Source organism: Odontesthes bonariensis, chromosome 8, assembly GCF_027942865.1.
Source record: "Odontesthes bonariensis isolate fOdoBon6 chromosome 8, fOdoBon6.hap1, whole genome shotgun sequence".
NCBI lineage: Eukaryota > Metazoa > Chordata > Actinopteri > Atheriniformes > Atherinopsidae > Odontesthes > Odontesthes bonariensis.
In genome coordinates, this window is record NC_134513.1 from 26,628,652 (window position 1) to 26,655,429 (window position 26,778).

The 26,778-nt window shown below is 43.9% G+C and overlaps 1 protein-coding gene and 26 non-coding genes across 29 annotated transcripts in view; 11 read left to right on the forward strand and 16 right to left on the reverse strand.

Moving 5' to 3' along the window:
* LOC142385517 (NLR family CARD domain-containing protein 3-like) overlaps nt 1–26,778 on the forward strand; it is a 369,716-nt gene that overhangs the window by 256,391 nt on the left and 86,547 nt on the right. The gene's annotated exons all lie outside the window — the stretch shown is intronic.
* Nucleotides 3,865–3,936, forward strand: trnae-cuc (transfer RNA glutamic acid (anticodon CUC)). Its single transcript has one exon. It is a non-coding gene; the product is annotated as a tRNA-Glu (tRNA).
* On the reverse strand, nt 4,699–4,770 carry trnag-gcc (transfer RNA glycine (anticodon GCC)). The gene has a single exon. It is a non-coding gene; the product is annotated as a tRNA-Gly (tRNA).
* On the forward strand, nt 6,233–6,304 carry trnae-cuc (transfer RNA glutamic acid (anticodon CUC)). Its single transcript has one exon. It is a non-coding gene; the product is annotated as a tRNA-Glu (tRNA).
* Nucleotides 7,059–7,130, reverse strand: trnag-gcc (transfer RNA glycine (anticodon GCC)). The gene has a single exon. It is a non-coding gene; the product is annotated as a tRNA-Gly (tRNA).
* On the reverse strand, nt 8,239–8,310 carry trnag-gcc (transfer RNA glycine (anticodon GCC)). Its single transcript has one exon. It is a non-coding gene; the product is annotated as a tRNA-Gly (tRNA).
* trnae-cuc (transfer RNA glutamic acid (anticodon CUC)) lies at nt 8,593–8,664 on the forward strand. Its single transcript has one exon. It is a non-coding gene; the product is annotated as a tRNA-Glu (tRNA).
* trnag-gcc (transfer RNA glycine (anticodon GCC)) lies at nt 9,419–9,490 on the reverse strand. Its single transcript has one exon. It is a non-coding gene; the product is annotated as a tRNA-Gly (tRNA).
* trnae-cuc (transfer RNA glutamic acid (anticodon CUC)) lies at nt 10,953–11,024 on the forward strand. The gene has a single exon. It is a non-coding gene; the product is annotated as a tRNA-Glu (tRNA).
* On the reverse strand, nt 11,779–11,850 carry trnag-gcc (transfer RNA glycine (anticodon GCC)). The gene has a single exon. It is a non-coding gene; the product is annotated as a tRNA-Gly (tRNA).
* On the forward strand, nt 12,133–12,204 carry trnae-cuc (transfer RNA glutamic acid (anticodon CUC)). The gene has a single exon. It is a non-coding gene; the product is annotated as a tRNA-Glu (tRNA).
* trnag-gcc (transfer RNA glycine (anticodon GCC)) lies at nt 12,959–13,030 on the reverse strand. Its single transcript has one exon. It is a non-coding gene; the product is annotated as a tRNA-Gly (tRNA).
* trnag-gcc (transfer RNA glycine (anticodon GCC)) lies at nt 14,138–14,209 on the reverse strand. Its single transcript has one exon. It is a non-coding gene; the product is annotated as a tRNA-Gly (tRNA).
* Nucleotides 15,318–15,389, reverse strand: trnag-gcc (transfer RNA glycine (anticodon GCC)). Its single transcript has one exon. It is a non-coding gene; the product is annotated as a tRNA-Gly (tRNA).
* trnae-cuc (transfer RNA glutamic acid (anticodon CUC)) lies at nt 15,672–15,743 on the forward strand. Its single transcript has one exon. It is a non-coding gene; the product is annotated as a tRNA-Glu (tRNA).
* trnag-gcc (transfer RNA glycine (anticodon GCC)) lies at nt 16,497–16,568 on the reverse strand. The gene has a single exon. It is a non-coding gene; the product is annotated as a tRNA-Gly (tRNA).
* Nucleotides 18,031–18,102, forward strand: trnae-cuc (transfer RNA glutamic acid (anticodon CUC)). Its single transcript has one exon. It is a non-coding gene; the product is annotated as a tRNA-Glu (tRNA).
* Nucleotides 18,857–18,928, reverse strand: trnag-gcc (transfer RNA glycine (anticodon GCC)). Its single transcript has one exon. It is a non-coding gene; the product is annotated as a tRNA-Gly (tRNA).
* trnae-cuc (transfer RNA glutamic acid (anticodon CUC)) lies at nt 19,211–19,282 on the forward strand. Its single transcript has one exon. It is a non-coding gene; the product is annotated as a tRNA-Glu (tRNA).
* On the reverse strand, nt 20,037–20,108 carry trnag-gcc (transfer RNA glycine (anticodon GCC)). The gene has a single exon. It is a non-coding gene; the product is annotated as a tRNA-Gly (tRNA).
* trnag-gcc (transfer RNA glycine (anticodon GCC)) lies at nt 21,216–21,287 on the reverse strand. Its single transcript has one exon. It is a non-coding gene; the product is annotated as a tRNA-Gly (tRNA).
* Nucleotides 22,395–22,466, reverse strand: trnag-gcc (transfer RNA glycine (anticodon GCC)). The gene has a single exon. It is a non-coding gene; the product is annotated as a tRNA-Gly (tRNA).
* On the reverse strand, nt 23,574–23,645 carry trnag-gcc (transfer RNA glycine (anticodon GCC)). The gene has a single exon. It is a non-coding gene; the product is annotated as a tRNA-Gly (tRNA).
* On the forward strand, nt 23,928–23,999 carry trnae-cuc (transfer RNA glutamic acid (anticodon CUC)). Its single transcript has one exon. It is a non-coding gene; the product is annotated as a tRNA-Glu (tRNA).
* On the reverse strand, nt 24,754–24,825 carry trnag-gcc (transfer RNA glycine (anticodon GCC)). Its single transcript has one exon. It is a non-coding gene; the product is annotated as a tRNA-Gly (tRNA).
* Nucleotides 25,108–25,179, forward strand: trnae-cuc (transfer RNA glutamic acid (anticodon CUC)). Its single transcript has one exon. It is a non-coding gene; the product is annotated as a tRNA-Glu (tRNA).
* trnag-gcc (transfer RNA glycine (anticodon GCC)) lies at nt 25,933–26,004 on the reverse strand. The gene has a single exon. It is a non-coding gene; the product is annotated as a tRNA-Gly (tRNA).

Here is a 26,778-nt window from a genome sequence, read left to right on the forward strand (position 1 = left end):
ACATTGGATGCTTCCATTTTAACCAATTACAGACCCATCTCAAATCTTCCTTTTATAGCCAAGATTGTTGAGAAAGTGGTTTTTAATCAACTCAGTAACTTCTTGAACTCCAGTGGACTCCTTGACAAATTTCAGTCAGGCTTCCGACCTCACCACAGTACAGAAACGGCTCTCATTAAAGTGTTAAATGACATAAGATTGAACACTAACTCAGGCAAGGTGTCAGTTCTGGTATTGTTGGATCTCAGTGCTGCATTTGACACTGTGGATCACAGTATACTGCTGAACAGGTTGGAAACCTGGGCAGGACTCAGCGGGACAGTCCTAGAATGGTTCAGGTCCTACTTGGAGGAGCGGACTTATTTTGTGACGATTGAAAGTAATCAATCTGATCGAGTGGCTATGACATGTGGAGTTCCTCAGGGGTCAGTTCTTGGACCCCTTCTGTTCACTCTATACATGCTGCCTCTGGGTCAAATTCTGAAGAACTCTAAAGTCAACTACCACAGCTATGCAGATGACACACAGATATATCTCGCACTGTCTCCAGATGACTGCAGTCCTATAGAGCCATTGTGCGACTGCTTGGAGCAAGTCAAAAAGTGGATGAACCAAAATTTCCTTCAGTTAAATCAAGAAAAAACTGAGGTCATTGTGTTTGGCAACAAAGAGAAGAGGTTTGCTGTCAGTAAACATCTTGAGTCACTGTCTCTAGAAACTAAAGACCAAGTCCGGAACCTCGGCGTGCTGATAGACTCAGACCTGACCTTCAACAATCATATCAAATCAGTCACCAAATCAGCCTTTGATCAACTTAAGAACATATCCAGAATTAAGGGTTTCATGTCCCAAACAGATCAGGAGAAGCTAATTCATGCTTTCATCTCCAACAGACTTGACTACTGTAACGGCCTTCTGACTGGACTCCCCCAAAAGAGTCTCAAACAGCTGCAGCTCATTCAGAACGCTGCAGCCCGAGTTTTAACCAGAACAAAGAGATCAGATCACATCACCCCAGTTCTCAAGTCTTTACATTGGCTCCCGGTCAGATACAGAATAGAATTTAAAGTTCTGCTGCTCGTCTACAAATCACGGAATGGTTTAGGTCCAGAATACATGAATGACATGCAAGCAGAGTATAAACCCAGTAGAGCTCTGAGATCTGCTGACTCAGGTCAGATAGTGGAGCCCAGAGTTCAAACTAGACACGGTGAAGCAGCTTTTAGCTGTTATGCTGCACACAACTGGAACAAACTACCAGCAGAACTGAAATCAGCCACAACTGTAAGCACTTTTAAATCCAGGTTAAAAACATTTCTCTTTCGTTGTGCGTATGGTTGAGTTTATATCTTTCTTTTTCCCCTCTTCTTTGATTGCTTTTAACTGTATTTTTAATTTTTATTCTATTTTTTTTTTCTCTTTAAATTGCTGCTTTTGCCAGTTAGGAAGAGTTTACCACAGTCTTGCAACCTGTACCGTGTGCACTGCTTTCAGGTCCCTGATGGTCTAGTGACAAGGATTCGGCGCTCTCACCGCTGCGGCCGGGGTTCGATTCCCGATCAGGGAATGAGGGAACCAGGTTTTGGCACTGTGTGTAGCGTAAACCAAAGACATTTCTGCTGTTGTTTTCCAATGACATGACAAGAATGTCAATTTAATCGAGCCCTGTCACAAATTCAATAGGACGTTGGTTTGTAACGAGTCATCCTGTGCGCACCACTTGATTAGAAATAACACTTTACAGCCAGCAGATTTACTACTTCTCTTTAGAGAAGGGCTCGCTTAACTCTTTCCTGCAGCTCTAGGACCATTGTGGCTTTTAAAAACTAAAAGAATGATCAAGTTTTTCTGATACTTTGATGTGTAACATGGTGCTTAATAACATTTTGAGCAGCAAAGACAAATGATATTTGTCATTAAATGACATAGGCATCCACGAATGATACGGAAAAAGAGAAATTTCATGGTCTATTGTCGGACAAAATGTTTTTGTCCGCGGACTTGGACCATTTGGTGATCTGGCAGGTGCTGGCCGTCCATCCGTCCGTCCGTCTTGGATCGAGTTTGAGGGAGGCCCGTTTTTTTGTGTCGTACGACACTGTGGAATCTAATCTTCCCCACTTGCTTTGTAGAGGAGGAACTTAGAATGCACATGAGAAAACAGACCATCCCTTTAAATGAAGAGTCATAGCAAAAAATGCTTCCTTGGTTGAAGAGTTGCTAGAGTGCATTAGCTTGAGACTCTGTTTTCCCTAAAAGCCATCCATTGTCTGAGCAGAGGTAGAGATAGCAAGGTACATTTGAAAGCTAATTGTACAAGGAGCAGAGAACGCATTGGCCGGGAATCCAACCCAGGTCAACTGCTTGGCAAGCAGCTATTCTCTCCACTATACCACCAATGCCCTGACAGACCCTTATTTAGTCATCTATCAACTGTTTTTTTTGCAGGGCTATGACACACTCACTCTTACTCAGGAATCTTTCTATTTCTCCCTGAAATAAGAGAGAAGTCTAAAGCGTGAAACTTGTGCTTGCTTGGATTCATTCTCCAGATGCGCACAATTGCTTTCATCTAAGGCTAAAATGTTCACAACTTCAGTACAATGCACTATGCCAATTAATTTGCCAGTTAGGAATGAGTTTACCACAGTCTTGCAACCTGTACCGTGTGCACTGCTTTCGGGTCCCTGATGGTCTAGTGGCTAGGATTCGGAGCTCTCACCGCCGCGGCCGGGGTTCGATTCCCGGTCAGGGAATGAGGGAACCAGGTTTTGGCACTGTGAGTAGCGTAAACCAAAGACATTTCTGCTGTTGTTTTCCAATGACATGACTAGAATGTCAATTTAATCTAGCCCTGTCACAAATTCAATAGGACGTTGGTTTGTAAGGAGTCATCCTATGCGCACCACTTGATTTGAAATAACACTTTACAGCCAGCAGATTTACTACTTCTCTTTAGGGAAGGGCTCGCTTAACTCTTTCCAGCAGCTCTAGGACCATTGTGGCTTTTAAAAACTAAAAGAATGATCAAGTTTTTCTGATACTTTGATGTGTAACACGGTGCTTAATAACATTTTGAGCAGCAAAGACAAATGCTATTTGTCATTAAATGACATGGGCATCCACGAATGATACGGAAAAAGAGAAATTTCATGGTCTATTGTCGGACAAAATGTTTTTGTCCGCGGACTTGGAGCATTTGGTGTTCTGGCAGGTGCTGGCCGTCCATCCGTCTTGGATTGAGTTTGAGGGAGGCCCGTTTTTTTGTCGTACGACACTGTGGAATCTAATCTTCCCCACTTGCTTTGTAGAGGAGGAACTTAGAATGCACATGAGATAACAGACCATCACTTTAACTGAAGAGTCATAGCAAAAACATGCTTCCTTGGTTGAAGAGTTGCTAGAGTGCATTAGTTTGAGACTGTGTTTTCCCTACAAGCCACCCATTGTCTGAACAGAGGTAGAGATAGCAAGGTATATTTGAAAGCTGATTTTTCAAGGAGCAGAGAGTGCATTGGCTGGGAATCTAACCCGGGTCAACTGCTTGGCAAGCAGCTATTCTCTCCACTATACCACCAATGCCCTGACAGACCGTTATTTAGTCATCTATCAACTGTTTTTCTTGCAGGGCTATGACACACTCACTCCTACTCAGGAATCTTTCTATTTCTCCCTGAAATAAGAGAGAAGTCTAAAGCGTGAAACTTGTGCTTGCTTGGATTCATTCTCCAGATGCGCACAATTGCTTTCATCTAAGGCTAAAATGTTCACAACTTCAGTACAATGCACTATGCCAATTAATTTGCCAGTTAGGAATGAGTTTACCACAGTCTTGCAACCTGTACCGTGTGCACTGCTTGCGGGTCCCTGATGGTCTAGTGGCTAGGATTTGGCGCTCTCACTGCCGCGGCCCGGGTTCGATTCCCGGTCAGGGAATGAGGGAACCAGGTTTTGGCACTGTGAGTAGCGTAAACCAAAGACATTTCTGCTGTTGTTTTCCAATGACATGACTAGAATGTCAATTTAATCTAGCCCTGTCACAAATTCAATAGGACGTTGGTTTGTAAGGAGTCATCCTATGCGCACCACTTGATTTGAAATAACACTTTACAGCCAGCAGATTTACTACTTCTCTTTAGGGAAGGGCTCGCTTAACTCTTTCCAGCAGCTCTAGGACCATTGTGGCTTTTAAAAACTAAAAGAATGATCAAGTTTTTCTGATACTTTGATGTGTAACACGGTGCTTAATAACATTTTGAGCAGCAAAGACAAATGCTATTTGTCATTAAATGACATGGGCATCCACGAATGATACGGAAAAAGAGAAATTTCATGGTCTATTGTCGGACAAAATGTTTTTGTCCGCGGACTTGGAGCATTTGGTGATCTGGCAGGTGCTGGCCGTCCATCCGTCCGTCCTTCTTGGATTTAGTTTGAGGGAGGCCCCTTTTTTGTGTCGTACGTCACTGTGGAATCTAATCTTCCCCACTTGCTTTGTAGAGGAGGAACTTAGAATGCACATGAGATAACAGACCATCACTTTAACTGAAGAGTCATAGCAAAACATGCTTCCTTGGTTGAAGAGTTGCTAGAGTGCATTAGCTTGAGACTGTGTTTTCCCTACAAGCCACCCATTGTCTGAGCAGAGGTAGAGATAGCAAGGTACATTTTAAAGCTGATTATACACGGAGCAGAGCATGCATTGGCCGGGAATCGAACCCGGGTCAACTGCTTGGCAAGCAGCTATTCTCTCCACTATACCACCAATGCCCTGACAGACCCTTATTTAGTCATCTATCAACTGTTTTTCTTGCAGGGCTATGACACACTCACTCCTACTCAGGAATCTTTCTATTTCTCCCTGAAATAAGAGAGAAGTCTAAAGCGTGAAACTTGTGCTTGCTTGGATTCATTCTCCAGATGCGCACAATTGCTTTCATCTAAGGCTAAAATGTTCACAACTTCAGTACAATGCACTATGCCAATTAATTTGCCAGTTAGGAATGAGTTTACCACAGTCTTGCAACCTGTACCGTGTGCACTGCTTGCGGGTCCCTGATGGTCTAGTGGCTAGGTTTCGGCGCTCTCACCGCCGCGGCCGGGGTTCGATTCCCGGTCAGGGAATGAGGGAACCAGGTTTTGGCACTGTGAGTAGCGTAAACCAAAGACATTTCTGCTGTTGTTTTCCAATGACATGACTAGAATGTCAATTTAATCTAGCCCTGTCACAAATTCAATAGGACGTTGGTTTGTAAGGAGTCATCCTATGCGCACCACTTGATTTGAAATAACACTTTACAGCCAGCAGATTTACTACTTCTCTTTAGGGAAGGGCTCGCTTAACTCTTTCCAGCAGCTCTAGGACCATTGTGGCTTTTAAAAACTAAAAGAATGATCAAGTTTTTCTGATACTTTGATGTGTAACACGGTGCTTAATAACATTTTGAGCAGCAAAGACAAATGCTATTTGTCATTAAATGACATGGGCATCCACGAATGATACGGAAAAAGAGAAATTTCATGGTCTATTGTCGGACAAAATGTTTTTGTCCGCGGACTTGGAGCATTTGGTGATCTGGCAGGTGCTGGCCGTCCATCCGTCTTGGATTGAGTTTGAGGGAGGCCCGTTTTTTGTGTCGTACGGCACTGTGGAATCTAATCTTCCCCACTTGCTTTGTAGAGGAGGAACTTAGAATGCACATGAGAAAACAGACCATCACTTTAACTGAAGAGTCATAGCAAAACATGCTTCCTAGGTTGAAGAGTTGCTAGAGTGCATTAGCTTGAGACTGTGTTTTCCCTACAAGCCACCCATTGTCTGAGCAGAGGTAGAGATAGTAAGGTACATTTGAAAGCTGATTATACACGGAGCAGAGAATGCATTGGCCAGGAATCGAACCCGGGTCAACTGCTTGGCAAGCAGCTATTCTCTCCACTATACCACCAATGCCCTGACAGACCCTTATTTAGTCATCTATCAACTGTTTTTCTTGCAGGGCTATGACACACTCACTCCTACTCAGGAATCTTTCTATTTCTCCCTGAAATAAGAGAGAAGTCTAAAGCGTGAAACTTGTGCTTGCTTGGATTCATTCTCCAGATGCGCACAATTGCTTTCATCTAAGGCTAAAATGTTCACAACTTCAGTACAATGCACTATGCCAATTAATTTGCCAGTTAGGAATGAGTTTACCACAGTCTTGCAACCTGTACCGTGTGCACTGCTTGCGGGTCCCTGATGGTCTAGTGGCTAGGTTTCGGCGCTCTCACCGCCGCGGCCCGGGTTCGATTCCCGGTCAGGGAATGAGGGAACCAGGTTTTGGCACTGTGAGTAGCGTAAACCAAAGACATTTCTGCTGTTGTTTTCCAATGACATGACTAGAATGTCAATTTAATCTAGCCCTGTCACAAATTCAATAGGACGTTGGTTTGTAAGGAGTCATCCTATGCGCACCACTTGATTTGAAATAACACTTTACAGCCAGCAGATTTACTACTTCTCTTTAGGGAAGGGCTCGCTTAACTCTTTCCAGCAGCTCTAGGACCATTGTGGCTTTTAAAAACTAAAAGAATGATCAAGTTTTTCTGATACTTTGATGTGTAACACGGTGCTTAATAACATTTTGAGCAGCAAAGACAAATGCTATTTGTCATTAAATGACATGGGCATCCACGAATGATACGGAAAAAGAGAAATTTCATGGTCTATTGTCGGACAAAATGTTTTTGTCCGCGGACTTGGAGCATTTGGTGATCTGGCAGGTGCTGGCCGTCCATCCGTCTTGGATTGAGTTTGAGGGAGGCCCGTTTTTTGTGTCGTACGGCACTGTGGAATCTAATCTTCCCCACTTGCTTTGTAGAGGAGGAACTTAGAATGCACATGAGAAAACAGACCATCACTTTAACTGAAGAGTCATAGCAAAACATGCTTCCTAGGTTGAAGAGTTGCTAGAGTGCATTAGCTTGAGACTGTGTTTTCCCTACAAGCCACCCATTGTCTGAGCAGAGGTAGAGATAGCAAGGTACATTTGAAAGCTGATTATACACGGAGCAGAGAATGCATTGGCCGGGAATCGAACCCGGGTCAACTGCTTGGCAAGCAGCTATTCTCTCCACTATACCACCAATGCCCTGACAGACCCTTATTTAGTCATCTATCAACTGTTTTTCTTGCAGGGCTATGACACACTCACTCTTACTCAGGAATCTTTCTATTTCTCCATGAAATAAGAGAGAAGTCTAAAGCGTGAAACTTGTGCTTGCTTGGATTCATTCTCCAGATGCGCACAATTGCTTTCATCTAAGGCTAAAATGTTCACAACTTCAGTACAATGCACTATGCCAATTAATTTGCCAGTTAGGAATGAGTTTACCACAGCCTTGCAACCTGTACCGTGTGCACTGCTTGCGGGTCCCTGATGGTCTAGTGGCTAGGATTCGGCGCCCTCACCGCCTCGGCCCGGGTTCGATTCCCGGTCAGGGAATGAGGGAACCAGGTTTTGGCACTGTGAGTAGCGTAAACCAAAGACATTTCTGCTGTTGTTTTCCGATGACATGACTAGAATGTCAATTTAATCTAGCCCTGTCACAAATTCAATAGGACGTTGGTTTGTAAGGAGTCATCCTATGCGCACCACTTGATTTGAAATAACACTTTACAGCCAGCAGATTTACTACTTCTCTTTAGGGAAGGGCTCGCTTAACTCTTTCCAGCAGCTCTAGGACCATTGTGGCTTTTAAAAACTAAAAGAATGATCAAGTTTTTCTGATACTTTGATGTGTAACACGGTGCTTAATAACATTTTGAGCAGCAAAGACAAATGCTATTTGTCATTAAATGACATGGGCATCCACGAATGATACGGAAAAAGAGAAATTTCATGGTCTATTGTCGGACAAAATGTTTTTGTCCGCGGACTTGGAGCATTTGGTGATCTGGCAGGTGCTGGCCGTCCATCCGTCTTGGATTGAGTTTGAGGGAGGCCCGTTTTTTGTGTCGTACGGCACTGTGGAATCTAATCTTCCCCACTTGCTTTGTAGAGGAGGAACTTAGAATGCACATGAGAAAACAGACCATCACTTTAACTGAAGAGTCATAGCAAAACATGCTTCCTTGGTTGAAGAGTTGCTAGAGTGCATTAGCTTGAGACTGTGTTTTCCCTACAAGCCACCCATTGTCTGAGCAGAGGTAGAGATAGCAAGGTACATTTGAAAGCTGATTATACACGGAGCAGAGAATGCATTGGCCGGGAATCGAACCCGGGTCAACTGCTTGGCAAGCAGCTATTCTCTCCACTATACCACCAATGCCCTGACAGACCCTTATTTAGTCATCTATCAACTGTTTTTCTTGCAGGGCTATGACACACTCACTCTTACTCAGGAATCTTTCTATTTCTCCCTGAAATAAGAGAGAAGTCTAAAGCGTGAAACTTGTGCTTGCTTGGATTCATTCTCCAGATGCGCACAATTGCTTTCATCTAAGGCTAAAATGTTCACAACTTCAGTACAATGCACTATGCCAATTAATTTGCCAGTTAGGAATGAGTTTACCACAGTCTTGCAACCTGTACCGTGTGCACTGCTTGCGGGTCCCTGATGGTCTAGTGGCTAGGATTCGGCGCTCTCACCGCCGCGGCCCGGGTTTGATTCCCGGTCAGGGAATGAGGGAACCAGGTTTTGGCACTGTGAGTAGCGTAAACCAAAGACATTTCTGCTGTTGTTTTCCAATGACATGACTAGAATGTCAATTTAATCTAGCCCTGTCACAAATTCAATAGGACGTTGGTTTGTAAGGAGTCATCCTATGCGCACCACTTGATTTGAAATAACACTTTACAGCCAGCAGATTTACTACTTCTCTTTAGGGAAGGGCTCGCTTAACTCTTTCCAGCAGCTCTAGGACAATTGTGGCTTTTAAAAACTAAAAGAATGATCAAGTTTTTCTGATACTTTGATGTGTAACACGGTGCTTAATAACATTTTGAGCAGCAAAGACAAATGCTATTTGTCATTAAATGACATGGGCATCCACGAATGATACGGAAAAAGAGAAATTTCATGGTCTATTGTCGGACAAAATGTTTTTGTCCGCGGACTTGGAGCATTTGGTGATCTGGCAGGTGCTGGCCGTCCATCCGTCTTGGATTGAGTTTGAGGGAGGCCCGTTTTTTGTGTCGTACGGCACTGTGGAATCTAATCTTCCCCACTTGCTTTGTAGAGGAGGAACTTAGAATGCACATGAGAAAACAGACCATCACTTTAACTGAAGAGTCATAGCAAAACATGCTTCCTTTGTTGAAGAGTTGCTAGAGTGCATTAGCTTGAGACTGTGTTTTCCCTACAAGCCACCCATTGTCTGAGCAGAGGTAGAGATAGCAAGGTACATTTGAAAGCTGATTATACACGGAGCAGAGAATGCATTGGCCGGGAATCGAACCCAGGTCAACTGCTTGGCAAGCAGCTATTCTCTCCACTATACCACCAATGCCCTGACAGACCCTTATTTAGTCATCTATCAACTGTTTTTTTTGCAGGGCTATGACACACTCACTCCTACTCAGGAATCTTTCTATTTCTCCCTGAAATAAGAGAGAAGTCTAAAGCGTGAAACTTGTGCTTGCTTGGATTCATTCTCCAGATGCGCACAATTGCTTTCATCTAAGGCTAAAATGTTCACAACTTCAGTACAATGCACTATGCCAATTAATTTGCCAGTTAGGAATGAGTTTACCACAGTCTTGCAACCTGTACCGTGTGCACTGCTTGCGGGTCCCTGATGGTCTAGTGGCTAGGTTTTGGCGCTCTCACTGCCGCGGCCCGGGTTCGATTCCCGGTCAGGGAATGAGGGAACCAGGTTTTGGCACTGTGAGTAGCGTAAACCAAAGACATTTCTGCTGTTGTTTTCCAATGACATGACTAGAATGTCAATTTAATCTAGCCCTGTCACAAATTCAATAGGACGTTGGTTTGTAAGGAGTCATCCTATGCGCACCACTTGATTTGAAATAACACTTTACAGCCAGCAGATTTACTACTTCTCTTTAGGGAAGGGCTCGCTTAACTCTTTCCAGCAGCTCTAGGACCATTGTGGCTTTTAAAAACTAAAAGAATGATCAAGTTTTTCTGATACTTTGATGTGTAACACGGTGCTTAATAACATTTTGAGCAGCAAAGACAAATGCTATTTGTCATTAAATGACATGGGCATCCACGAATGATACGGAAAAAGAGAAATTTCATGGTCTATTGTCGGACAAAATGTTTTTGTCCGCGGACTTGGAGCATTTGGTGATCTGGCAGGTGCTGGCCGTCCATCCGTCTTGGATTGAGTTTGAGGGAGGCCCGTTTTTTGTGTCGTACGGCACTGTGGAATCTAATCTTCCCCACTTGCTTTGTAGAGGAGGAACTTAGAATGCACATGAGAAAACAGACCATCACTTTAACTGAAGAGTCATAGCAAAACATGCTTCCTAGGTTGAAGAGTTGCTAGAGTGCATTAGCTTGAGACTGTGTTTTCCCTACAAGCCACCCATTGTCTGAGCAGAGGTAGAGATAGCAAGGTACATTTGAAAGCTGATTATACACGGAGCAGAGAATGCATTGGCCAGGAATCGAACCCGGGTCAACTGCTTGGCAAGCAGCTATTCTCTCCACTATACCACCAATGCCCTGACAGACCCTTATTTAGTCATCTATCAACTGTTTTTCTTGCAGGGCTATGACACACTAACTCTTACTCAGGAATCTTTCTATTTCTCCCTGAAATAAGAGAGAAGTCTAAAGCGTGAAACTTGTGCTTGCTTGGATTCATTCTCCAGATGCGCACAATTGCTTTCATCTAAGGCTAAAATGTTCACAACTTCAGTACAATGCACTATGCCAATTAATTTGCCAGTTAGGAATGAGTTTACCACAGTCTTGCAACCTGTACCGTGTGCACTGCTTGCGGGTCCCTGATGGTCTAGTGGCTAGGATTCGGCGCTCTCACCGCCGCGGCCGGGGTTCGATTCCCGGTCAGGGAATGAGGGAACCAGGTTTTGGCACTGTGAGTAGCGTAAACCAAAGACATTTCTGCTGTGATTTTCCAATGACATGACTAGAATGTCAATTTAATCTAGCCCTGTCACAAATTCAATAGGACGTTGGTTTGTAAGGAGTCATCCTATGCGCACCACTTGATTTGAAATAACACTTTACAGCCAGCAGATTTACTACTTCTCTTTAGGGAAGGGCTCGCTTAACTCTTTCCAGCAGCTCTAGGACCATTGTGGCTTTTAAAAACTAAAAGAATGATCAAGTTTTTCTGATACTTTGATGTGTAACACGGTGCTTAATAACATTTTGAGCGGCAAAGACAAATGCTATTTGTCATTAAATGACATGGGCATCCACGAATGATGCGGAAAAAGAGAAATTTCATGGTCTATTGTCGGACAAAATGTTTTTGTCCGCGGACTTGGAGCATTTGGTGATCTGGCAGGTGCTGGCCGTCCATCCGTCTTGGATTGAGTTTGAGGGAGGCCCGTTTTTTGTGTCGTACGGCACTGTGGAATCTAATCTTCCCCACTTGCTTTGTAGAGGAGGAACTTAGAATGCACATGAGAAAACAGACCATCACTTTAACTGAAGAGTCATAGCAAAACATGCTTCCTTGGTTGAAGAGTTGCTAGAGTGCATTAGCTTGAGACTGTGTTTTCCCTACAAGCCACCCATTGTCTGAGCAGAGGTAGAGATAGCAAGGTACATTTGAAAGCTGATTATACACGGAGCAGAGAATGCATTGGCCGGGAATCGAACCCGGGTCAACTGCTTGGCAAGCAGCTATTCTCTCCACTATACCACCAATGCCCTGACAGACCCTTATTTAGTCATCTATCAACTGTTTTTCTTGCAGGGCTATGACACACTCACTCTTACTCAGGAATCTTTCTATTTCTCCCTGAAATAAGAGAGAAGTCTAAAGCGTGAAACTTGTGCTTGCTTGGATTCATTCTCCAGATGCGCACAATTGCTTTCATCTAAGGCTAAAATGTTCACAACTTCAGTACAATGCACTATGCCAATTAATTTGCCAGTTAGGAATGAGTTTACCACAGTCTTGCAACCTGTACCGTGTGCACTGCTTGCGGGTCCCTGATGGTCTAGTGGCTAGGATTCGGCGCTCTCACCGCCGCGGCCGGGGTTCGATTCCCGGTCAGGGAATGAGGGAACCAGGTTTTGGCACTGTGAGTAGCGTAAACCAAAGACATTTCTGCTGTTGTTTTCCAATGACATGACTAGAATGTCAATTTAATCTAGCCCTGTCACAAATTCAATAGGACGTTGGTTTGTAAGGAGTCATCCTATGCGCACCACTTGATTTGAAATAACACTTTACAGCCAGCAGATTTACTACTTCTCTTTAGGGAAGGGCTCGCTTAACTCTTTCCAGCAGCTCTAGGACCATTGTGGCTTTTAAAAACTAAAAGAATGATCAAGTTTTTCTGATACTTTGATGTGTAACACGGTGCTTAATAACATTTTGAGCAGCAAAGACAAATGCTATTTGTCATTAAATGACATGGGCATCCACGAATGATACGGAAAAAGAGAAATTTCATGGTCTATTGTCGGACAAAATGTTTTTGTCCGCGGACTTGGAGCATTTGGTGATCTGGCAGGTGCTGGCCATCCATCCGTCTTGGATTGAGTTTGAGGGAGGCCCTTTTTTTGTGTCGTACGGCACTGTGGAATCTAATCTTCCCCACTTGCTTTGTAGAGGAGGAACTTAGAATGCACATGAGAAAACAGACCATCACTTTAACTGAAGAGTCATAGCAAAACATGCTTCCTTGGTTGAAGAGTTGCTAGAGTGCATTAGCTTGAGACTGTGTTTTCCCTACAAGCAACCCATTGTCTGAGCAAAGGTAGAGATAGCAAGGTACATTTGAAAGCTGATTATACACGGAGCAGAGAATGCATTGGCCGGGAATCGAACCCGGGTCAACTGCTTGGCAAGCAGCTATTCTCTCCACTATACCACCAATGCCCTGGCAGACCCTTATTTAGTCATCTATCAACTGTTTTTCTTGCAGGGCTATGACACACTCACTCCTACTCAGGAATCTTTCTATTTCTCCCTGAAATAAGAGAGAAGTCTAAAGCGTGAAACTTGTGCTTGCTTGGATTCATTCTCCAGATGCGCACAATTGCTTTCATCTAAGGCTAAAATGTTCACAACTTCAGTACAATGCACTATGCCAATTAATTTGCCAGTTAGGAATGAGTTTACCACAGTCTTGCAACCTGTACCGTGTGCACTGCTTGCGGGTCCCTGATGGTCTAGTGGCTAGGTTTCGGCGCTCTCACTGCCGCGGCCCGGGTTCGATTCCCGGTCAGGGAATGAGGGAACCAGGTTTTGGCACTGTGAGTAGCGTAAACCAAAGACATTTCTGCTGTTGTTTTCCAATGACATGACTAGAATGTCAATTTAATCTAGCCCTGTCACAAATTCAATAGGACGTTGGTTTGTAAGGAGTCATCCTATGCGCACCACTTGATTTGAAATAACACTTTACAGCCAGCAGATTTACTACTTCTCTTTAGGGAAGGGCTCGCTTAACTCTTTCCAGCAGCTCTAGGACCATTGTGGCTTTTAAAAACTAAAAGAATGATCAAGTTTTTCTGATACTTTGATGTGTAACACGGTGCTTAATAACATTTTGAGCAGCAAAGACAAATGCTATTTGTCATTAAATGACATGGGCATCCACGAATGATACGGAAAAAGAGAAATTTCATGGTCTATTGTCGGACAAAATGTTTTTGTCCGCGGACTTGGAGCATTTGGTGATCTGGCAGGTGCTGGCCGTCCATCCGTCTTGGATCGAGTTTGAGGGAGGCCCGTTTTTTGTGTCGTACGGCACTGTGGAATCTAATCTTCCCCACTTGCTTTGTAGAGGAGGAACTTAGAATGCACATGAGAAAACAGACCATCACTTTAACTGAAGAGTCATAGCAAAACATGCTTCCTTGGTTGAAGAGTTGCTAGAGTCCATTAGCTTGAGACTGTGTTTTCCCTACAAGCCACCCATTGTCTGAGCAGAGGTAGAGATAGCAAGGTACATACAAAGCTGATTATACACGGAGCAGAGAATGCATTGGCCGGGAATCGAACCCGGGTCAACTGCTTGGCAAGCAGCTATTCTCTCCACTATACCACCAATGCCCTGACAGACCCTTATTTAGTCATCTATCAACTGTTTTTCTTGCAGGGCTATGACACACTCACTCCTACTCAGGAATCTTTCTATTTCTCCCTGAAATAAGAGAGAAGTCTAAAGCGTGAAACTTGTGCTTGCTTGGATTCATTCTCCAGATGCGCACAATTGCTTTCATCTAAGGCTAAAATGTTCACAACTTCAGTACAATGCACTATGCCAATTAATTTGCCAGTTAGGAATGAGTTTACCACAGTCTTGCAACCTGTACCGTGTGCACTGCTTGCGGGTCCCTGATGGTCTAGTGGCTAGGATTCGGCGCCCTCACCGCCTCGTCCCGGGTTCGATTCCCGGTCAGGGAATGAGGGAACCAGATTTTGGCACTGTGAGTAGCGTAAACCAAAGACATTTCTGCTGTTGTTTTCCAATGACATGACTAGAATGTCAATTTAATCTAGCCCTGTCACAAATTCAATAGGACGTTGGTTTGTAAGGAGTCATCCTATGCGCACCACTTGATTTGAAATAACACTTTACAGCCAGCAGATTTACTACTTCTCTTTAGGGAAGGGCTCGCTTAACTCTTTCCAGCAGCTCTAGGACCATTGTGGCTTTTAAAAACTAAAAGAATGATCAAGTTTTTCTGATACTTTGATGTGTAACACGGTGCTTAATAACATTTTGAGCAGCAAAGACAAATGCTATTTGTCATTAAATGACATGGGCATCCACGAATGATACGGAAAAAGAGAAATTTCATGGTCTATTGTCGGACAAAATGTTTTTGTCCGCGGACTTGGAGCATTTGGTGATCTGGCAGGTGCTGGCCGTCCATCCGTCTTGGATTGAGTTTGAGGGAGGCCCGTTTTTTGTGTCGTACGGCACTGTGGAATCTAATCTTCCCCACTTGCTTTGTAGAGGAGGAACTTAGAATGCACATGAGAAAACAGACCATCACTTTAACTGAAGAGTCATAGCAAAACATGCTTCCTTGGTTGAAGAGTTGCTAGAGTGCATTAGCTTGAGACTGTGTTTTCCCTACAAGCCACCCATTGTCTGAGCAGAGGTAGAGATAGCAAGGTACATTTGAAAGCTGATTATACACGGAGCAGAGAATGCATTGGCCGGGAATCGAACCCGGGTCAACTGCTTGGCAAGCAGCTATTCTCTCCACTATACCACCAATGCCCTGACAGACCCTTATTTAGTCATCTATCAACTGTTTTTCTTGCAGGGCTATGACACACTCACTCCTACTCAGGAATCTTTCTATTTCTCCCTGAAATAAGAGAGAAGTCTAAAGCGTGAAACTTGTGCTTGCTTGGATTCATTCTCCAGATGCGCACAATTGCTTTCATCTAAGGCTAAAATGTTCACAACTTCAGTACAATGCACTATGCCAATTAATTTGCCAGTTAGGAATGAGTTTACCACAGTCTTGCAACCTGTACCGTGTGCACTGCTTGCGGGTCCCTGATGGTCTAGTGGCTAGGTTTCGGCGCTCTCACCGCCGCGGCCCGGGTTCGATTCCCGGTCAGGGAATGAGGGAACCAGGTTTTGGCACTGTGAGTAGCGTAAACCAAAGACATTTCTGCTGTTGTTTTCCAATGACATGACTAGAATGTCAATTTAATCTAGCCCTGTCACAAATTCAATAGGACGTTGGTTTGTAAGGAGTCATCCTATGCGCACCACTTGATTTGAAATAACACTTTACAGCCAGCAGATTTACTACTTCTCTTTAGAGAAGGGCTCGCTTAACTCTTTCCAGCAGCTCTAGGACCATTGTGGCTTTTAAAAACTAAAAGAATGATCAAGTTTTTCTGATACTTTGATGTGTAACACGGTGCTTAATAACATTTTGAGCAGCAAAGACAAATGCTATTTGTCATTAAATGACATGGGCATCCACGAATGATACGGAAAAAGAGAAATTTCATGGTCTATTGTCGGACAAAATGTTTTTGTCCGCGGACTTGGAGCATTTGGTGATCTGGCAGGTGCTGGCCGTCCATCCGTCTTGGATTGAGTTTGAGGGAGGCCCGTTTTTTGTGTCGTACGGCACTGTGGAATCTAATCTTCCCCACTTGCTTTGTAGAGGAGGAACTTAGAATGCACATGAGAAAACAGACCATCACTTTAACTGAAGAGTCATAGCAAAACATGCTTCCTTGGTTGAAGAGTTGCTAGAGTCCATTAGCTTGAGACTGTGTTTTCCCTACAAGCCACCCATTGTCTGAGCAGAGGTAGAGATAGCAAGGTACATACAAAGCTGATTATACACGGAGCAGAGAATGCATTGGCCGGGAATCGAACCCGGGTCAACTGCTTGGCAAGCAGCTATTCTCTCCACTATACCACCAATGCCCTGACAGACCCTTATTTAGTCATCTATCAACTGTTTTTCTTGCAGGGCTATGACACACTCACTCCTACTCAGGAATCTTTCTATTTCTCCCTGAAATAAGAGAGAAGTCTAAAGCGTGAAACTTGTGCTTGCTTGGATTCATTCTCCAGATGCGCACAATTGCTTTCATCTAAGGCTAAAATGTTCACAACTTCAGTACAATGCACTATGCCAATTAATTTGCCAGTTAGGAATGAGTTTACCACAGTCTTGCAACCTGTACCGTGTGCACTGCTTGCGGGTCCCTAATGGTCTAGTGGCTAGGATTCGGCGCCCTCACCGCCTCGTCCCGGGTTCGATTCCCGGTCAGGGATTGAGGGAACCAGATTTTGGCACTGTGAGTAGCGTAAACCAAAGACATTTCTGCTGTTGTTTTCCAATGACATGACTAGAATGTCAATTTAATCTAGCCCTGTCACAAATTCAATAGGACGTTGGTTTGTAAGGAGTCATCCTATGCGCACCACTTGATTTGAAATAACACTTTACAGCCAGCAGATTTACTACTTCTCTTTAGGGAAGGGCTCGCTTAACTCTTTCCAGCAGCTCTAGGACCATTGTGGCTTTTAAAAACTAAAAGAATGATCAAGTTTTTCTGATACTTTGATGTGTAACACGGTGCTTAATAACATTTTGAGCGGCAAAGACAAATGCTATTTGTCATTAAATGACATGGGCATCCACGAATGATGCGGAAAAAGAGAAATTTCATGGTCTATTGTCGGACAAAATGTTTTTGTCCGCGGACTTGGAGCATTTGGTGATCTGGCAGGTGCTGGCCGTCCATCCGTCTTGGATTGAGTTTGAGGGAGGCCCGTTTTTTGTGTCGTACGGCACTGTGGAATCTAATCTTCCCCACTTGCTTTGTAGAGGAGGAACTTAGAATGCACATGAGAAAACAGACCATCACTTTAACTGAAGAGTCATAGCAAAACATGCTTCCTAGGTTGAAGAGTTGCTAGAGTGCATTAGCTTGAGACTGTGTTTTCCCTACAAGCCACCCATTGTCTGAGCAGAGGTAGAGATAGCAAGGTACATTTGAAAGCTGATTATACACGGAGCAGAGAATGCATTGGCCAGGAATCGAACCCGGGTCAACTGCTTGGCAAGCAGCTATTCTCTCCACTATACCACCAATGCCCTGACAGACCCTTATTTAGTCATCTATCAACTGTTTTTCTTGCAGGGCTATGACACACTAACTCTTACTCAGGAATCTTTCTATTTCTCCCTGAAATAAGAGAGAAGTCTAAAGCGTGAAACTTGTGCTTGCTTGGATTCATTCTCCAGATGCGCACAATTGCTTTCATCTAAGGCTAAAATGTTCACAACTTCAGTACAATGCACTATGCCAATTAATTTGCCAGTTAGGAATGAGTTTACCACAGTCTTGCAACCTGTACCGTGTGCACTGCTTTTGGGTCCCTGATGGTCTAGTGGCTAGGATTCGGCGCTCTCACCGCCGCGGCCGGGGTTCGATTCCCGGTCAGGGAATGAGGGAACCAGGTTTTGGCACTGTGAGTAGCGTAAACCAAAGACATTTCTGCTGTGATTTTCCAATGACATGACTAGAATGTCAATTTAATCTAGCCCTGTCACAAATTCAATAGGACGTTGGTTTGTAAGGAGTCATCCTATGCGCACCACTTGATTTGAAATAACACTTTACAGCCAGCAGATTTACTACTTCTCTTTAGGGAAGGGCTCGCTTAACTCTTTCCAGCAGCTCTAGGACCATTGTGGCTTTTAAAAACTAAAAGAATGATCAAGTTTTTCTGATACTTTGATGTGTAACACGGTGCTTAATAACATTTTGAGCGGCAAAGACAAATGCTATTTGTCATTAAATGACATGGGCATCCACGAATGATGCGGAAAAAGAGAAATTTCATGGTCTATTGTCGGACAAAATGTTTTTGTCCGCGGACTTGGAGCATTTGGTGATCTGGCAGGTGCTGGCCGTCCATCCGTCTTGGATTGAGTTTGAGGGAGGCCCGTTTTTTGTGTCGTACGGCACTGTGGAATCTAATCTTCCCCACTTGCTTTGTAGAGGAGGAACTTAGAATGCACATGAGAAAACAGACCATCACTTTAACTGAAGAGTCATAGCAAAACATGCTTCCTTGGTTGAAGAGTTGCTAGAGTGCATTAGCTTGAGACTGTGTTTTCCCTACAAGCCACCCATTGTCTGAGCAGAGGTAGAGATAGCAAGGTACATTTGAAAGCTGATTATACACGGAGCAGAGAATGCATTGGCCGGGAATCGAACCCGGGTCAACTGCTTGGCAAGCAGCTATTCTCTCCACTATACCACCAATGCCCTGACAGACCCTTATTTAGTCATCTATCAACTGTTTTTCTTGCAGGGCTATGACACACTCACTCCTACTCAGGAATCTTTCTATTTCTCCCTGAAATAAGAGAGAAGTCTAAAGCGTGAAACTTGTGCTTGCTTGGATTCATTCTCCAGATGCGCACAATTGCTTTCATCTAAGGCTAAAATGTTCACAACTTCAGTACAATGCACTATGCCAATTAATTTGCCAGTTAGGAATGAGTTTACCACAGTCTTGCAACCTGTACCGTGTGCACTGCTTGCGGGTCCCTGATGGTCTAGTGGCTAGGATTCGGCGCTCTCACCGCCGCGGCCGGGGTTCGATTCCCGGTCAGGGAATGAGGGAACCAGGTTTTGGCACTGTGAGTAGCGTAAACCAAAGACATTTCTGCTGTTGTTTTCCAATGACATGACTAGAATGTCAATTTAATCTAGCCCTGTCACAAATTCAATAGGACGTTGGTTTGTAAGGAGTCATCCTATGCGCACCACTTGATTTGAAATAACACTTTACAGCCAGCAGATTTACTACTTCTCTTTAGGGAAGGGCTCGCTTAACTCTTTCCAGCAGCTCTAGGACCATTGTGGCTTTTAAAAACTAAAAGAATGATCAAGTTTTTCTGATACTTTGATGTGTAACACGGTGCTTAATAACATTTTGAGCAGCAAAGACAAATGCTATTTGTCATTAAATGACATGGGCATCCACGAATGATACGGAAAAAGAGAAATTTCATGGTCTATTGTCGGACAAAATGTTTTTGTCCGCGGACTTGGAGCATTTGGTGATCTGGCAGGTGCTGGCCATCCATCCGTCTTGGATTGAGTTTGAGGGAGGCCCTTTTTTTGTGTCGTACGGCACTGTGGAATCTAATCTTCCCCACTTGCTTTGTAGAGGAGGAACTTAGAATGCACATGAGAAAACAGACCATCACTTTACCTGAAGAGTCATAGCAAAACATGCTTCCTTGGTTGAAGAGTTGCTAGAGTGCATTAGCTTGAGACTGTGTTTTCCCTACAAGCCACCCATTGTCTGAGCAAAGGTAGAGATAGCAAGGTACATTTGAAAGCTGATTATACACGGAGCAGAGAATGCATTGGCCGGGAATCGAACCCGGGTCAACTGCTTGGCAAGCAGCTATTCTCTCCACTATACCACCAATGCCCTGACAGACCCTTATTTAGTCATCTATCAACTGTTTTTCTTGCAGGGCTATGACACACTCACTCCTACTCAGGAATCTTTCTATTTCTCCCTGAAATAAGAGAGAAGTCTAAAGCGTGAAACTTGTGCTTGCTTGGATTCATTCTCCAGATGCGCACAATTGCTTTCATCTAAGGCTAAAATGTTCACAACTTCAGTACAATGCACTATGCCAATTAATTTGCCAGTTAGGAATGAGTTTACCACAGTCTTGCAACCTGTACCGTGTGCACTGCTTGCGGGTCCCTGATGGTCTAGTGGCTAGGTTTCGGCGCTCTCACTGCCGCGGCCCGGGTTCGATTCCCGGTCAGGGAATGAGGGAACCAGGTTTTGGCACTGTGAGTAGCGTAAACCAAAGACATTTCTGCTGTTGTTTTCCAATGACATGACTAGAATGTCAATTTAATCTAGCCCTGTCACAAATTCAATAGGACGTTGGTTTGTAAGGAGTCATCCTATGCGCACCACTTGATTTGAAATAACACTTTACAGCCAGCAGATTTACTACTTCTCTTTAGAGAAGGTCTCGCTTAACTCTTTCCAGCAGCTCTAGGACCATTGTGGCTTTTAAAAACTAAAAGAATGATCAAGTTTTTCTGATACTTTGATGTGTAACACGGTGCTTAATAACATTTTGAGCAGCAAAGACAAATGCTATTTGTCATTAAATGACATGGGCATCCACGAATGATACGGAAAAAGAGAAATTTCATGGTCTATTGTCGGACAAAATGTTTTTGTCCGCGGACTTGGAGCATTTGGTGATCTGGCAGGTGCTGGCCGTCCATCCGTCTTGGATTGAGTTTGAGGGAGGCCCGTTTTTTGTGTCGTACGGCACTGTGGAATCTAATCTTCCCCACTTGCTTTGTAGAGGAGGAACTTAGAATGCACATGAGAAAACAGACCATCACTTTAACTGAAGAGTCATAGCAAAACATGCTTCCTTGGTTGAAGAGTTGCTAGAGTCCATTAGCTTGAGACTGTGTTTTCCCTACAAGCCACCCATTGTCTGAGCAGAGGTAGAGATAGCAAGGTACATACAAAGCTGATTATACACGGAGCAGAGAATGCATTGGCCGGGAATCGAACCCGGGTCAACTGCTTGGCAAGCAGCTATTCTCTCCACTATACCACCAATGCCCTGACAGACCCTTATTTAGTCATCTATCAACTGTTTTTCTTGCAGGGCTATGACACACTCACTCCTACTCAGGAATCTTTCTATTTCTCCCTGAAATAAGAGAGAAGTCTAAAGCGTGAAACTTGTGCTTGCTTGGATTCATTCTCCAGATGCGCACAATTGCTTTCATCTAAGGCTAAAATGTTCACAACTTCAGTACAATGCACTATGCCAATTAATTTGCCAGTTAGGAATGAGTTTACCACAGTCTTGCAACCTGTACCGTGTGCACTGCTTGCGGGTCCCTGATGGTCTAGTGGCTAGGATTCGGCGCCCTCACCGCCTCGTCCCGGGTTCGATTCCCGGTCAGGGAATGAGGGAACCAGATTTTGGCACTGTGAGTAGCGTAAACCAAAGACATTTCTGCTGTTGTTTTCCAATGACATGACTAGAATGTCAATTTAATCTAGCCCTGTCACAAATTCAATAGGACGTTGGTTTGTAAGGAGTCATCCTATGCGCACCACTTGATTTGAAATAACACTTTACAGCCAGCAGATTTACTACTTCTCTTTAGGGAAGGGCTCGCTTAACTCTTTCCAGCAGCTCTAGGACCATTGTGGCTTTAAAAACTAAAAGAATGATCAAGTTTTTCTGATACTTTGATGTGTAACACGGTGCTTAATAACATTTTGAGCGGCAAAGACAAATGCTATTTGTCATTAAATGACATGGGCATCCACGAATGATGCGGAAAAAGAGAAATTTCATGGTCTATTGTCGGACAAAATGTTTTTGTCCGCGGACTTGGAGCATTTGGTGATCTGGCAGGTGCTGGCCGTCCATCCGTCTTGGATTGAGTTTGAGGGAGGCCCGTTTTTTGTGTCGTACGGCACTGTGGAATCTAATCTTCCCCACTTGCTTTGTAGAGGAGGAACTTAGAATGCACATGAGAAAACAGACCATCACTTTAACTGAAGAGTCATAGCAAAACATGCTTCCTTGGTTGAAGAGTTGCTAGAGTGCATTAGCTTCAGACTGTGTTTTCCCTACAAGCCACCCATTGTCTGAACAGAGGTAGAGATAGCAAGGTACATTTGAAAGCTGATTATACACGGAGCAGAGAATGCATTGGCCGGGAATCGAACCCGGGTCAACTGCTTGGCAAGCAGCTATTCTCTCCACTATACCACCAATGCCCTGACAGACCCTTATTTAGTCATCTATCAACTGTTTTTCTTGCAGGGCTATGACACACTCACTCTTACTCAGGAATCTTTCTATTTCTCCCTGAAATAAGAGAGAAGTCTAAAGCGTGAAACTTGTGCTTGCTTGGATTCATTCTCCAGATGCGCACAATTGCTTTCATCTAAGGCTAAAATGTTCACAACTTCAGTACAATGCACTATGCCAATTAATTTGCCAGTTAGGAATGAGTTTACCACAGTCTTGCAACCTGTACCGTGTGCACTGCTTGCGGGTCCCTGATGGTCTAGTGGCTAGGTTTCGGCGCTCTCACTGCCGCGGCCCGGGTTCGATTCCCGGTCAGGGAATGAGGGAACCAGGTTTTGGCACTGTGAGTAGCGTAAACCAAAGACATTTCTGCTGTTGTTTTCCAATGACATGACTAGAATGTCAATTTAATCTAGCCCTGTCACAAATTCAATAGGACGTTGGTTTGTAAGGAGTCATCCTATGCGCACCACTTGATTTGAAATAACACTTTACAGCCAGCAGATTTACTACTTCTCTTTAGAGAAGGGCTCGCTTAACTCTTTCCAGCAGCTCTAGGACCATTGTGGCTTTTAAAAACTAAAAGAATGATCAAGTTTTTCTGATACTTTGATGTGTAACACGGTGCTTAATAACATTTTGAGCAGCAAAGACAAATGCTATTTGTCATTAAATGACATGGGCATCCACGAATGATACGGAAAAAGAGAAATTTCATGGTCTATTGTCGGACAAAATGTTTTTGTCCGCGGACTTGGAGCATTTGGTGATCTGGCAGGTGCTGGCCGTCCATCCGTCTTGGATTGAGTTTGAGGGAGGCCCGTTTTTTGTGTCGTACGGCACTGTGGAATCTAATCTTCCCCACTTGCTTTGTAGAGGAGGAACTTAGAATGCACATGAGAAAACAGACCATCACTTTAACTGAAGAGTCATAGCAAAACATGCTTCCTTGGTTGAAGAGTTGCTAGAGTCCATTAGCTTGAGACTGTGTTTTCCCTACAAGCCACCCATTGTCTGAGCAGAGGTAGAGATAGCAAGGTACATACAAAGCTGATTATACACGGAGCAGAGAATGCATTGGCCGGGAATCGAACCCGGGTCAACTGCTTGGCAAGCAGCTATTCTCTCCACTATACCACCAATGCCCTGACAGACCCTTATTTAGTCATCTATCAACTGTTTTTCTTGCAGGGCTATGACACACTCACTCCTACTCAGGAATCTTTCTATTTCTCCCTGAAATAAGAGAGAAGTCTAAAGCGTGAAACTTGTGCTTGCTTGGATTCATTCTCCAGATGCGCACAATTGCTTTCATCTAAGGCTAAAATGTTCACAACTTCAGTACAATGCACTATGCCAATTAATTTGCCAGTTAGGAATGAGTTTACCACAGTCTTGCAACCTGTACCGTGTGCACTGCTTGCGGGTCCCTGATGGTCTAGTGGCTAGGATTCGGCGCTCTCACAGCCGCGGCCCGGGTTCGATTCCCGGTCAGGGAATGAGGGAACCAGGTTTTGGCACTGTGAGTAGCGTAAACCAAAGACATTTCTGCTGTTGTTTTCCAATGACATGACTAGAATGTCAATTTAATCTAGCCCTGTCACAAATTCAATAGGACGTTGGTTTTTAAGGAGTCATCCTATGCGCACCACTTGATTTGAAATAACACTTTACAGCCAGCAGATTTACTACTTCTCTTTAGGGAAGGGCTCGCTTAACTCTTTCCAGCAGCTCTAGGACCATTGTGGCTTTTAAAAACTAAAAGAATGATCAAGTTTTTCTGATACTTTGATGTGTAACACGGTGCTTAATAACATTTTGAGCAGCAAAGACAAATGCTATTTGTCATTAAATGACATGGGCATCCACGAATGATACGGAAAAAGAGAAATTTCATGGTCTATTGTCGGACAAAATGTTTTTGTCCGCGGACTTGGAGCATTTGGTGATCTGGCAGGTGCTGGCCGTCCATCCGTCTTGGATTGAGTTTGAGGGAGGCCCGTTTTTTGTGTCGTACGGCACTGTGGAATCTAATCTTCCCCACTTGCTTTGTAGAGGAGGAACTTAGAATGCACATGAGAAAACAGACCATCACTTTAACTGAAGAGTCATAGCAAAACATGCTTCCTTGGTTGAAGAGTTGCTAGAGTGCATTAGCTTGAGACTGTGTTTTCCCTACAAGCCACCCATTGTCTGAGCAGAGGTAGAGATAGCAAGGTACATTTGAAAGCTGATTATACACGGAGCAGAGAATGCATTGGCCGGGAATCGAACCCGGGTCAACTGCTTGGCAAGCAGCTATTCTCTCCACTATACCACCAATGCCCTGACAGACCCTTATTTAGTCATCTATCAACTGTTTTTCTTGCAGGGCTATGACACACTCACTCCTACTCAGGAATCTTTCTATTTCTCCCTGAAATAAGAGAGAAGTCTAAAGCGTGAAACTTGTGCTTGCTTGGATTCATTCTCCAGATGCGCACAATTGCTTTCATCTAAGGCTAAAATGTTCACAACTTCAGTACAATGCACTATGCCAATTAATTTGCCAGTTAGGAATGAGTTTACCACAGTCTTGCAACCTGTACCGTGTGCACTGCTTGCGGGTCCCTGATGGTCTAGTGGCTAGGTTTCGGCGCTCTCACCGCCGCGGCCCGGGTTCGATTCCCGGTCAGGGAATGAGGGAACCAGGTTTTGGCACTGTGAGTAGCGTAAACCAAAGACATTTCTGCTGTTGTTTTCCAATGACATGACTAGAATGTCAATTTAATCTAGCCCTGTCACAAATTCAATAGGACGTTGGTTTGTAAGGAGTCATCCTATGCGCACCACTTGATTTGAAATAACACTTTACAGCCAGCAGATTTACTACTTCTCTTTAGAGAAGGGCTCGCTTAACTCTTTCCAGCAGCTCTAGGACCATTGTGGCTTTTAAAAACTAAAAGAATGATCAAGTTTTTCTGATACTTTGATGTGTAACACGGTGCTTAATAACATTTTGAGCAGCAAAGACAAATGCTATTTGTCATTAAATGACATGGGCATCCACGAATGATACGGAAAAAGAGAAATTTCATGGTCTATTGTCGGACAAAATGTTTTTGTCCGCGGACTTGGAGCATTTGGTGATCTGGCAGGTGCTGGCCGTCCATCCGTCTTGGATTGAGTTTGAGGGAGGCCCGTTTTTTGTGTCGTACGGCACTGTGGAATCTAATCTTCCCCACTTGCTTTGTAGAGGAGGAACTTAGAATGCACATGAGAAAACAGACCATCACTTTAACTGAAGAGTCATAGCAAAACATGCTTCCTTGGTTGAAGAGTTGCTAGAGTCCATTAGCTTGAGACTGTGTTTTCCCTACAAGCCACCCATTGTCTGAGCAGAGGTAGAGATAGCAAGGTACATACAAAGCTGATTATACACGGAGCAGAGAATGCATTGGCCGGGAATCGAACCCGGGTCAACTGCTTGGCAAGCAGCTATTCTCTCCACTATACCACCAATGCCCTGACAGACCCTTATTTAGTCATCTATCAACTGTTTTTCTTGCAGGGCTATGACACACTCACTCCTACTCAGGAATCTTTCTATTTCTCCCTGAAATAAGAGAGAAGTCTAAAGCGTGAAACTTGTGCTTGCTTGGATTCATTCTCCAGATGCGCACAATTGCTTTCATCTAAGGCTAAAATGTTCACAACTTCAGTACAATGCACTATGCCAATTAATTTGCCAGTTAGGAATGAGTTTACCACAGTCTTGCAACCTGTACCGTGTGCACTGCTTGCGGGTCACTAATGGTCTAGTGGCTAGGATTCGGCGCCCTCACCGCCTCGTCCCGGGTTCGATTCCCGGTCAGGGAATGAGGGAACCAGATTTTGGCACTGTGAGTAGCGTAAACCAAAGACATTTCTGCTGTTGTTTTCCAATGACATGACTAGAATGTCAATTTAATCTAGCCCTGTCACAAATTCAATAGGACGTTGGTTTGTAAGGAGTCATCCTATGCGCACCACTTGATTTGAAATAACACTTTACAGCCAGCAGATTTACTACTTCTCTTTAGGGAAGGGCTCGCTTAACTCTTTCCAGCAGCTCTAGGACCATTGTGGCTTTTAAAAACTAAAAGAATGATCAAGTTTTTCTGATACTTTGATGTGTAACACGGTGCTTAATAACATTTTGAGCGGCAAAGACAAATGCTATTTGTCATTAAATGACATGGGCATCCACGAATGATGCGGAAAAAGAGAAATTTCATGGTCTATTGTCGGACAAAATGT